Source organism: Poecilia latipinna, unplaced genomic scaffold (assembly GCF_001443285.1).
Source record: "Poecilia latipinna isolate Pla-1442-1.1 unplaced genomic scaffold, P_latipinna-1.0 Scaffold2101, whole genome shotgun sequence".
Classification (NCBI taxonomy): Eukaryota; Metazoa; Chordata; class Actinopteri; order Cyprinodontiformes; family Poeciliidae; genus Poecilia; species Poecilia latipinna.
The window spans coordinates 76,282-87,256 of record NW_015114717.1 but is presented as its reverse complement, the minus strand read 5'-3'; the positions used below and the strand labels follow the sequence as shown (position 1 = coordinate 87,256).

The following is a 10,975-nucleotide window of genomic DNA, read 5'->3' as shown; positions in this document are numbered from 1 at the left end:
CCGTTACCTAGCAACCCCAGCCAATCCACGCCCGTTACCTAGCAACCCCAGCCAAGCCACGCCTGTTACCTAGCAACCTCAGCCAAGCCACGCCTGTTACCTAGCAACCTCAGCCAAGCCTAGCAACCCAGTTCTAGTTCCACTAGTAGATTATTTCACTTATAGGACTAAAAATGAAACTTATATATTTCAATAGTTAAGGAATGCGCTAACACAAACATGAAGGTGTCGAGAATCAAAGTTTATAAACTTATTTTCAGTATTTTCTTGGCTTTCTGTTCTTTTTTCACACTTCCTTTTCTTCATGTGTTTTGCTTTATAACACTCAATTTATGTTTTAACTGAGAATATATTTTGCCTGCTTAAAAATAACAGACAAAAAACCGTGTCTATATATAAATGGTTGACAACATAAGCAAAGAGTAACCTTTAGCTTTGTAGCAGTGATTATGGAAACAAATGTTTTATGTGCCGTAAAAAGGTTGAACACAAACACACTGAGCTTTTTGCAGACACCTCACCATAACTCTGAGCATTTAAGAGTGTCTGCATGTTTTCTCAACATTTTCTAAGAGCTTGTAAGCTGTTGGTTGTCGTCCTTAACTGTTTTATCCTTTTTGGAGCCTGTGAGGAAAAAAATGTTGAACTATTATTTTCAGTAGTTACACAAAGACTCTTTTAAAGGCAAAAACTGAATGTGAATTCCCTCAAATTAATTTTAAAATGCTTTTAGATGGGCAAGCCATTGTTTGAAATGCATCTTAGCAAAGTATGCATTGGGATTTAATTTTTCTGTGAATAATTTACACAGAAAAATCTGAATAAGCCGATCCACAAACCCTGAGCGACAAATAGGCAGAGGTCCGCTGTATGTTGATTCAGTGTATTGGGGCCATTATGAATAGAAAAAATGAGTAAATGTTGAGATTAAGATCAGAAATTATCTATAAAAACATAAATTTCTGAGATCCAAAAGTTGAAACTTTGCAGCAACGTATTCGTGTCACTGGAGACGGAAAAAGGGAAGCAAATTTCTGCCAAAACTGTCTAGAAAAAACAAGGAAATCAGAGTTTTGAAAAGTTCAAAAAAGCCCAGATATTTTTAGATTAATCTCGGAAATGTTAGATAAAAACAATATTCTAAACTCCAAATGATGAAAATGTGCAAGAAAAAAACCTCAAATTTTCATATTAATCTCAGAAATTTAGAGGAGAAAAAAAACAAGGAAATTACTGATTTTGAAAAGTTTAAAATTTGCTAGAAAAATAATCATACATTTTTAAATCAACCTTAGAAAGTTGCCAGAAAAAAAATTTAATTTTCAGAGGTCAAAAAATGTCCAACTTTTGGAAGTCTTTTTCTAGAAAATTTAGATTTATTTCCAAATTTTTGACTTTCCATACTCCTTGTTTTTTCAAGACAATTTTGGTTGAAATTTGCCCCCTTTTTTAAATCTACAATGGCACTAATACATTGTCATAGCAGTCAGTTTTTGGAATGAAGAGATAAATTACTCAGCAAAAAAAATAAAAATCAAATATTCCACACAAACAACCAGAACGGCCATGTTGTCACTTCTCCAAGCTGATTTTTATTCAAGTTTATGCTGGAAATAATCTGGAAATCTTCTGGATGAGCAGCGTGTGACAGTGAGCAGCCATTATTCTTTAACAGCCGTATCAGCAGCAGCGACAGCAGCAAACATCTTTTAAATGTAACCATCTTTCCCTTTATGTGTGTGCTTATAATATATACACATCTATAAGTTTCCCTGTGCAATTTTTAACCCATCGACGCTAAAGCACACCTGCTTTAGCGTCCTCTGTTTGTAATCAATCACCTGGAAATGTCACTTTCCAGGAAGTGGATTTTTTATGTCAGGCTCAGAGTCTGACAGAGAAATGTTTAATAAATCTGGTCCAACTGGGTTTTGTGTTTTCATTTGTCTAAGAGAATAATCTCCTGTTCAGCCAGATCCTCCTTTCTGCTGACAAAACATTCACTCTTAACGACGTTGTGTTCTGCTCTCATAGATTTCCAATGCTTTGCCTAAATGAAGTAATTCGGATAATCACCACTGGGAGCGTTTCTGCTGCTACTCGGAGAATACAAACCGACCGACGTTCACAGTGGCTGCAAACGTTCAAAGTAGATGTTGGTTTTTCTAAAAGTTCAGGTTTCTAGTTCTGGAGACTATTAATGTTAATATAATATATTTTGGACAGTTTTATATGTTTTCTGGGAGTGGAGAAAGTGGGATAATTTATGTAACACGGATCAGGACAGTGAAACAGGCATTTATCGACCAAAGTTTAAAAAATAGATTCTGGTGGAAAAGACGAAGACGACGACAGGAAGTAAGCAAGTAAAAGAATCGTCTCTTTGCCCTCCAGTGTTGTTCGCATGCGCATAATATCTGCATGTAAACAATAAACTGCAGCATTTCTATAGGATTTACTGTTATTTACAACAAATGCATCAGCTGAAAAATAAGAGTATTCACTCATATTTTAGCATCTAGACATATTTTCTGGTTTATTACAAATATTTGAAGTGATCATGGTTTGTATGCCAGCAATATTAATTATATGCATATGAAAAGGTGTGTTACAGTAGAAATTGTTCTCCATTTTTACAGTTTTATGTGAAGGACTTGACATGTGGACCTGATCCCATCTGCAGCATCGGTTCTCCTCCCCAACAAGCTTTTACTCTAAACCTTTGCCCTTCGCTCCTCAGCCTCAGGCTCCCAATCACGCCTTTCTTTTACTCACAACACTTCCACGGGTGTACTGTTTTTCTCTCCAAGCCCCAGTTTCATCTTGAGCCTAAGCACTCACCTCAAGCCACACCACAAACCCAACAGCAGAATTTCTCTCTTTTATTTTCTGCGTCTGTCGGTTCTCACTTCACATTTTTCCGCAGAAAACCTGCTGTCATCTCAGGTCAAATACAAAAGAAAAAGGACAGGGAAAAATGTTTTTTTTTTTTTTTTTTCCGGATGCTGAACTAAGAAATGTTGTGTTTTTATTTTCTACAAAATTGAGGCTACTGTTCTTTTTCTGTCAGCTTGTCATGGTTTAAATAACGGTCTGATTTTGGGTGAATTTGCATTTCTTATTACATCCAACCTAAAACTTCCCACAAAATCATCACATCGTCCCAATTTATAAAGTAAAACCAACTATGGGCTTTATAGTAAACTAAAAGAGAGTGGTGTGTAAATAAAACGGGTTAGTTTGCTATTTAACAAATCTGCTCAGGTTAGGTTAGAATTTTTTATAAATAGATTTTACTTTGTGGTCGTAATATGACAAAGGTAATAAATATTTAAAAGTATTTTTGGGGAAAAAAAGCATTTAACATTTAGAAAATAAATTCACGGAAGCACGACTAATTGAAAAAACAAAACAAAAAATCTCGATTTCCAATAAATAGTTTTGGTGATAGGATGAGATGGTTTTTATTCCACTGAAACAATTTTTTGCGTCACATGATCAACAACCAGATGTTGCGACTGGCAGAAACGACAAAGAAGACAATGTCAGGAAGTGGTTGGAGGATCTGATAATGACTTTATTCACATGTGATTTTAGTTTCGTATTTAATAGAAACACCACAATTGCTAAATTGTGTTTTTTGGCATCAGCTGAATATCGACAGTTTTGCGCACATCTGTAATGGAAACGCAGCCACTGTATGTGACAAACCTCAGCCGATGCATTGATATGCTGATTGCTTTAAAGTCTCTGGTGATTCAAATTATTCCACTCCAGACCTTCAGCGATTAGATAAGATGAGGGAATCTGCATAATTAAGCTTGAATAAGAGCTTTGAAGCAGAACTCCTCCTATGTCCTTTTCCCACTGAGATCTACAAGAGGAGAGGTGCTGCAGACGAGATGCCAGGCGAGGAGAGACGAGTCCAGGTGCAAAAAAAATGTTTTAGGAATAGAATAACAATCATTAAAACTGTAGCTCCAGTCAGGAGGGTGCAGGAAAAAATGTGTTTATTTTAATCTATACAAACCAATTAATCGATTACTGAAACATATAGACGGGTGAAGTTAAACCTAAAGTAACTTCTTACATTTTCTGCAGTTGTGGCTAAACTAAATTGTAGCGCGACGTACCAGGGCCATTGCAGATTGAAGAAACATTTTTTTCAGCGAAACATTTTTCATAAAATTTCCAGAAAACAAACTTGAAAATTTTTGACTTTGAAAAGTCAAAAATTTTATTTAAAAAAAAAAAAAACAACAACAAACATTTTGGGATTAATCTAACAAAAAACATAAATCAAAAAAGTTGGAAAAGTTTGGAAATTTTTTTTGCTTTCAGAAATTTTCTGAGTTTCAAATTTCAAAAATGTCTGACTTTTAAAGTTAAGACAATTTTTGACTTGTCAAACTCAGAAATTTCCAAGTTTTTTATAGAATATTTCTGAGAATGATGTAAACTTTCAGTTTTTTCAAGCAAAATTTCAACTTTCCAAGCTCAGAAATTTCCCTGTTTTTTCTCAAATCTTTTGGCAGAAATCTGCAGCTCCTGTGTTTTTTTTTCTCTATCGACGTACTACCCCATCAGAAAATAGCAGACATCTTGATATTTTATGTGTCTTTATTTTTGTGCTTCGTCTTTCAATTATTCCTCATATTTGTGTTTTTCAGGTTAATGTCAGTTTCAGGCTTTTCCTTTATTGTTTTACCTCCATTCGGGTTAATTAGTCTCAGTTCCTTTTAGCCTGACGGTTTCTGCTGTTTTTGATATAAACTTTGCCATCAGCTGGTTTTAAATGATGTTTTGATTGTAAGAATTGTGTTTTCTTCTTGCGACCTGAATGTCAGAAAAGATGGTAAGTCTCTGTTATTTCATTGCCTCGCTGTTATTGCCAACAGCTTTGGGAAATATTCTCAGATAATCATTTTCACTGTTGGCTTTTAATTTAATGCCATGAAAACATGTGTGTGTCTCCTCAAAGATCTACCTTGTCTAAGTGTTTGTTTTTTAACTTTGTACCGTTCAGAAATGCACAAAATCTCAACTCTAACGTGCTTATTCATGCCAAAATATGTATGATTGTCTGGTACAGTTAAAACGCTGAATGTAACCTTGTACTGTTTGTTTCCTGGTCAGAATATTTTAGTGCTCTCTGAGTCCTTGGTGTTTGTTTCCAGCTGGTTCTCATCATTTCGCCCTGGAAAACTCCCTCACTGAAAAATGTTAAACATGTTTTTGTAAAAATAACAGAATCTGCTTTTCCTAATGCTGCCTGAAGGATGCAGACCAAAACAAAAAACCAAACCTGATGTTTGTTTGTCAAACAGACGGACGACAATCGACTCAAGTTGTTGAACCCGGAAGCCGAACCAAATCAACAAACCATTTCCATCTACTTGTTTAAAGGGAACATTATACAAAACTCACTTTTGTACATTTTTACCCTTCCATTTTGGTTTCCACTGCTTCTAAAAACAGTCCAAAATTGTATGTTTTTTGGTGTTTGGAAAAAGAGCCGTTTCAAAATCCTTCTAGAATATCAATAAACTTTAAATTCAAATTAACATTTCACACTGAAACTGGAAGACATTTTAAATACACAAAATAAATAAAACAACAAATAAATCAATTATAAAGTCACTACAAACAAAATTGTCCTTCAATAAAAGGTTTAGTTGAAACTAAAGAATCAGACTGAAAACTTTAATCATCCAATTTTTGGTAGAAACAACGAAAAACAATAAATTATGCAAGTGGAAATTAATGTCAGTTTTAATTAATCATGCGATTAATTGATTTATTATTTATTGCGATGTATTTGATGCTACTTTTACATTATGTAAGAGACAAAGATTTAAATTTCCTCCTAAAGTGGCGTTTCTGTTTGAACTTTGTGTTTTATCACAAGCTGCAGAATGACAGCCTGGCGCCTCTCACACATGCAGTGCATGTTGCTACAGCCAATCCAGCTCCTATTATTTGTCAAAACAAGTTGAGATTGAAGAGGTGAGTCTGAGGTCCTGGTGACACTCTGAGAGATGAGCTGAGGTGATGAGCGGTCTGAGGGCTGAACGCCATCTGCATGCACAATATCAATAAAACATGAGCGCTCTGCAGATTTGTGTCCACCAAATCACTTTTATTTATGGAGCTGCTTCTGCATAATGCATCTGAAGATATAATCAGTGGAGCTGTGATCAATGTCTGGACTCCTGCTGGATGAGGGACTTGGCAGAACAGACCAAATGGATCATTTTTTTGTAGACGGTATGTTGGTGTTGCCATTTATCTGTGACACTAAAGAGGCAGAGTTCATAATGAAAATGCTGGAATGAAAATTTACACTTAAACTCAGAAAACCGACAACAAATATGAGATTCTCACAAAGAGACAGAGGGAAAAAGGCAAAATATCCTCACTGCAAAAACACAAACTCTTTTTAGATCTAGCTTCTAGTGCAAATATCTCAGTACAATTGAAATAAAAAAGATTAACTGAAAAGTTTTAAGTAAATAATTCCTTGATGAAAATATTGTTAAACTGGCAGATTATTTAACTTTTTCCTGTGCTGGAAGTGAAATAATCTGCCAGTGGATCGAGAACTGGGTTGCTAGGTAACGGGCTGGGCTTGACTGGGGTTGCTAGGTGACGGGCTGGGCTTGACTGGGGTTGCTAGGTGACAGGCTGGACTTGGCTGGGGTTGCTAGGTGATGGGCTGGGCTTGGCTGGGGTTGCTAGGTAACAGCGCAAAGTGAAATAATCTGCTAGTGGAACATGTACTTTTTAAAATCAATATTAAGGAGTTATTGATTTAAAACAAATTCCTACATCTTGATGAAAAGTTACTTGTAAATTGGTTTTGTCTTATTCCAAGTTTAACAAAACTTTTACTGTTCATCTTTTAAATGCATTTTTTATATCTATAACTTTGTTTATTCTTTTACAATATATTTAGATAGATGCCATTTAGTTTGGTTAAGAATTACATTTACTTATTTTCTAGTTCAGAATACTAACAGCATTATAAACTGTTGACAGTTTAGTGATTAAGACTTGTACAATGTTTATCAGTTTTTCCATTTTTTTCTGCATCAACTGAGTACAAAATGTTTGTTTAGATTTAGCAAAAATTATCAGATTATTTATGAATTTGATTAATTTTACTTAAATAGCTGTTTAAAAAAAGGAAAACTTGAGATTAATTTTAAGTTTCCTGCATTTCTGAGCAGCATGAACCTTTGTTTGCTTTCCTTGATGAGCCGTCTCGGCTTTCATGGCTTCAGAAATACAATGGAATCAGGAAGATTGCATTTAGTCTTTAAACATTTTATTCTCTTTGGCTTTATTTTTTGTGAGGAATGAAGACAGCGTGGAATATTTTCTGTTTTTGTACACATTTACGGTGATTTACATGTTTTTTAAAGACAGGAGGAGCTATATGATGCCATAATTAGTTGTGAAACTGGCAAATAAGCAGCATCTTATTGTATTTTGTTGGTTATTGTTTATTATTGGTATGATAGTTTGCTGTGGAGAAGTGATTAACTCTGATACTAAATACAAAGTAAAGTACACCTAATAAACCATTTCTTTTATTGGTTTTATGCAGTTTCTCTGTAAGCTGCATCAAGTTTTCATCGAAACTCTTGAAGCTGGAGGTGAAAGATGATTTCTATCTGTTTTCATGCAGGATGTTAATAAAACACGAGCTGTTTTGAAGCTATGCATGCACCTGATCGCTGATATGCAGCTTAGTATGCAGCTGAAGATGTAATCAGAGAGCTGATTAGCTTTTCTGTTAACAAGAAAATGATGGAATTTCACATGCCTTGAATAAATAGGTTAGGAGAGAATGTACGCTGCAAGGCAGGAGGAGTTTCGCACTTTAATTATTGGAAGACAATCAATCTTAGCAGGTTTGAGGCAAAGCTACAACATTTTAGACCAGTCAGTAAAAAAGGCATCTTTTAGATAAGAACAGTTTTAAGATGTTAATATAAACACACTGATTTTGAGTTATTACAATGGATTTAAAATAAAGTTTTATTCACCTATTATTTTTCCTTGAACAGGTTAGGATAAATCTCTGAGCTAAACAAAACATGTTTGTTAAATTTTTTTAAACGCAATCATTCTTAGACAGATTTTAGACTGTTTTGGGGCGTCTCGTCACTTTAAATCTGAATAAGGTGCTTCTGGCCACGAACTCAAACTCAACATTTACTCTTGTGCATGACAATGGTTACAAACCAATGTGCAATTATACAACTGTACATCTTTAAAAAGCAGAAGTAGAGTCTCCTGCACAACCAAGAAGAAGGCAGCAAGTGGTTTCTGGATGGAAAGTCAACAACAAAACACTTGTACAGCACATGCAGCAATAAACCAGATCACCAAATGTGCAGGAACTCAGCTTGGGTTGCTAGGTAACGGGATGGGCTTCATTGCGGTTGCTAGGTAACGAAGTGGGCTTCACTGGGGTTGCTAGGTAACGGGCTGGGCTTCACTGGGGTTGCTAGGTAACGGGCTGGGCTTCACTAGGGTTGCTAGCTAACGGCTGATTTGCAGCATTACACTCCAGAAAATATTGAAACGGCTCATTTTCCCGACACCAGAAAAACATTAACTTATAGCCAAAACATAGCTGGGTGTTTTTAAAGCATTATAAACAAAATTGAAGTATAAAAATATTCAAAATGTGAGTTTTTCATAATAGGTTCCCTTTAACTACACTAAAAATTTACTTGGTAAAAGCCAGTGATAAATTACAGATTGTAAAACTAATACAACTTACACTTTTCTACATTTTTTTGTGTTGCAATAATTCAGTGTGATAACCCAATCCAATTAATACAGAAATATGAAGGAATGAAAATAATTGGTTGTAATAAAAACAAAAAAACTTGTAGAACAAAAACAATAAACACAAGAAAAAGCCTCTGCTTCTCCAGTTAAGCTGGGTTGTAAACAAACTGACTGTTATGTGAACACAGAGCAGAAAGAGCCAAAGTTCTCCGCCAGACTAATTTTCCATAACAATTATGATGGATAGAATCTGACAACAGAGGTCTTGGATGTCGTTTGTAATCAGGCAGCGGCATCACTGCTGCCCACAGTGCTGCAGTCTCATCAGATCACTAATCAGGATTCGGTTCCTCATAATTATCCTGCCCACCTTCACCAGCAACGCCTCTTCTTTTATCACTTATGGCTGCTTTTTCATTTGCATGAATAGGCATTAATCAGCTCCATTCACACAGGATGGGGAACATTTAGCACATTTATTCAGCACACTTGACACCAACCTTAAGTAGGCATTAATTTAATTATCATTCCAGGGAGCTGCGCTATGCATTTACTCAAATATTACATTATGCAGGACGTGAACAACTGATGCTGAGGTATGAGTTGAACCACATCAACATGCTGTCAGATTGATGAGGAATAGTTAAAATATAACGGCCGGTTAAACTTTGATCAGGAAATATGATTGTTTTGAGTGAAATTGAACCAAAACAGAACAAAATAAATTGGAAAAACAGATTTTCAATATTTTCAACTGAAATATGTTCAATATTTTCTCTGTTTATCTCAAAGTTTCCCCTCCGATGAGTATAATTTAATTATTTCATTTATTCTGCATGTGTGAAAACAAAAACACTTTTAATGAGACATTAAAATTTTAGCTGAACAAGTTTATGTCAGAATTTCCCACAAAATTATTCATTTCTTTAAAAAAATAAGTCAAACTCAGGGTTACAAACTAATAAAAAAGGACAAATATTTCAATAACAACTAGTTTTTCAGACATTTTACCTTTTTGAAAATGAATCTGGAAACAACAAATTTTGATCAAATGTGTGACGGTTGTAGCTTTATATACAACAACAAACATTTTAGAAATATAACAATAACTGATTCATAGAATACAGTGTAAACTTAAAGAAACACTTCCAAATAAATTAGGAAATATTTATAGCTAGAATAACAAATTGTTAAAAAAAAATCACTAGTCTTGTTCCTGTAAAAAATTCCCCTCAGGTTGTTTTGCTCTGTTTCCCCCCACAGAGCCGACGGTGAGGAGCTGAATTACTCCCTCTGAGAACAGAAAATACCAGGAGACCCTCTGATCACAGCTCTCTGCTGCATCTGATGAGGTCTGGAGGGAGAGCTGCTGCATGCTAATGGCAAGAGACGCAAGAAACAGAGAGAGAAAATGCAGGAAGAGAGGGCGCTAAATCTGAGCTGCGTTTCAACAGGACGATCTTTCAGGAGCCCTTAGAGTCCAACCTGAACTCAAGAGTTCAGATGGCAGGAAGAGGAAGTGTAGCTCCTGGCAGATGTCATGACCTATTTCATACTGATTAACTTTTACACAACTTCTTACAGGACTCAAGGGATGTGAAGTACTTCTTACAGAGAAAAGCTGTCAGTTAAAGGGGACCGATTATGCAAAATTTACATTTTGGACACCTTTGTACTTCCATTTTCCTCTACAAACAGTTCAAGTGCTTAAGAAAAACAAAAACACCCAGCCGTCTTTTGGCTACAGGTAAATTTTTTTTTGGCGTCTGGAAAATGAGCAGCTACAAAAACCTCCGGAATTATCTGCTGCCTAGCAACCCCAACAGAATTCTGCCCGTCACCTAGCAACCCCAACAAAACTCTGCCCATCACCTAGCAACCCCAACAAAACTCTGCCCGTCACCTAGCAACCCCAACAGAACTCTGCCCATCACCTAGCAACCCAAGCTGAGCTCCTAACATTTTTTCTAAAATAAATTGTGGACATTATTTGTGTTTAAGTACTGACTGCACTGTCAAAATTTCAACATTTCCAGACATTTTATCTGCATCTCAAACCACGACTAGTTCAACATGTTGGCCTACATAAGTTGTAATTTTCCTATTAACCCAAAAGTTGATCACTTGCAGAATAATCTTGAATTAACCTCACATTTGTGTTGCTGCTGAA

General features: G+C 35.6%; 1 long non-coding RNA gene across 1 annotated transcript in view; it reads left to right on the top strand.

Moving 5' to 3' along the window:
- Nucleotides 1-10,540, top strand: part of LOC106936227 (uncharacterized) — a 25,066-nt gene extending 14,526 nt beyond the window's left edge. The window contains exon 3 of the long non-coding RNA XR_001422083.1: nt 10,069-10,540. This is a non-coding gene — a long non-coding RNA (uncharacterized LOC106936227). The remainder of the gene's footprint in view (nt 1-10,068) is intronic.
- Nucleotides 10,541-10,975: the final 435 nt, after the last annotated feature.